Here is a 1,431-nt window from a genome sequence, read left to right on the forward strand (position 1 = left end):
TCGAAACTTTCATTCATAGTCATTACTAAGATTAATTACATTAGGTGGTTACAACTTACAACTTCTACTTAATCTCATCGGACGCTTCCAGAGTCATCAGTATTCTCCAAGAAGATGGAAGAAATACATCGAGAGAGACTCATAATTTTTATCTAACATATACTTACTGCAATGTTATAGAGTTGTTTGTAACAAATATATATATATACTTGTTCAATAAAGATGTTAGAATGTAAAATTGTTTCATTTTTCTTTTTTATAATGATGTAGTTCTATTTTAATCTCTTTTACATCTTTGTCAAACTGGTATAGATTACCTAGAAGAAAAGAAAGATAGTGAAGAAACATAGTAAAAAGTAGTTCCCGTTAAACCGGCGGTTTGAACTTTGTAGCTTGGAGCTTAGAAGAGGCATGGTACTGGCCGGTGTAACAATTATTAAGGTATAGTCCACAATCAAATACTATATAAAACAAAATTTAGATTAATGAGCTTAAAACGAGACTTGCAATCAATTTAGCAAATCAATTAATGAATACTGATTACTGAGTTAGCTTTTGGTAGCTTGTAAAAGGCTACTTGACATCCCACATGAGACTACAAATAAACCACCTATATTGAAGACCCGTAATATCAAAGTACGAGGACATGACCCTTGAACGAAGTGACTTTAAATGCTAACGCTTATGATGAAATTGATTGCAAAATGATAGTATGATAGGAAATGTAATACTACATGATTAAATGAGTTTGTGAATTGATGACAAATAATATCGAATTTTGTAGGTGCATTTATTAATTACTAGTAGTATAATATTATGAACCATTTCGAAACGTTTATCAGATTATTAAAAGTGGAATGTGAAATCGACCACCGTAACATTCCTTTCCAACTAGGAAAAGGACAATGCTTCACAGATATAGAGATGTGGTACCACTATCCCCACCCATTGTCTTATAGGGGAACGATAATGACTTTTTTTTATATATATATGTCCCTTATTTCATATAATATCCTTTTATTTTTTCCCTCAAGTAATCTTATCTTATACAAATATAAATTAATTTCGCGGCTATGAAAAAAAAACATGTTTAAAATATTTTTGAATTTATCTTTGTCTTGATCATAACAGGTCACAATTCTTGTTCACCTTTGATTTCGTTATTTTGTTTGCCATCTTAAATAACTAAATAAAATAATTTTATAAATATAATAACTCTTAGATAAATATTCAAATGAAAACTTGTAAGAAACGTGTAGTGTAGTGTAAAATGTAAGGGAAAATAATAATGTTTAATTTAAAATTTGATAAAACTGACTATCAATTTAGAGAAAATATACACATATATATGTCTTAATTTAAAAGGTTCATATTTTAACAAAAAAAAAAAAAAAAAAAAAAAAAAAAAAAAAAAAAAAAAAAAAAAAAAAA

This window comes from Camelina sativa, chromosome 16, assembly GCF_000633955.1.
Source record: "Camelina sativa cultivar DH55 chromosome 16, Cs, whole genome shotgun sequence".
Taxonomy (NCBI): domain Eukaryota; kingdom Viridiplantae; phylum Streptophyta; class Magnoliopsida; order Brassicales; family Brassicaceae; genus Camelina; species Camelina sativa.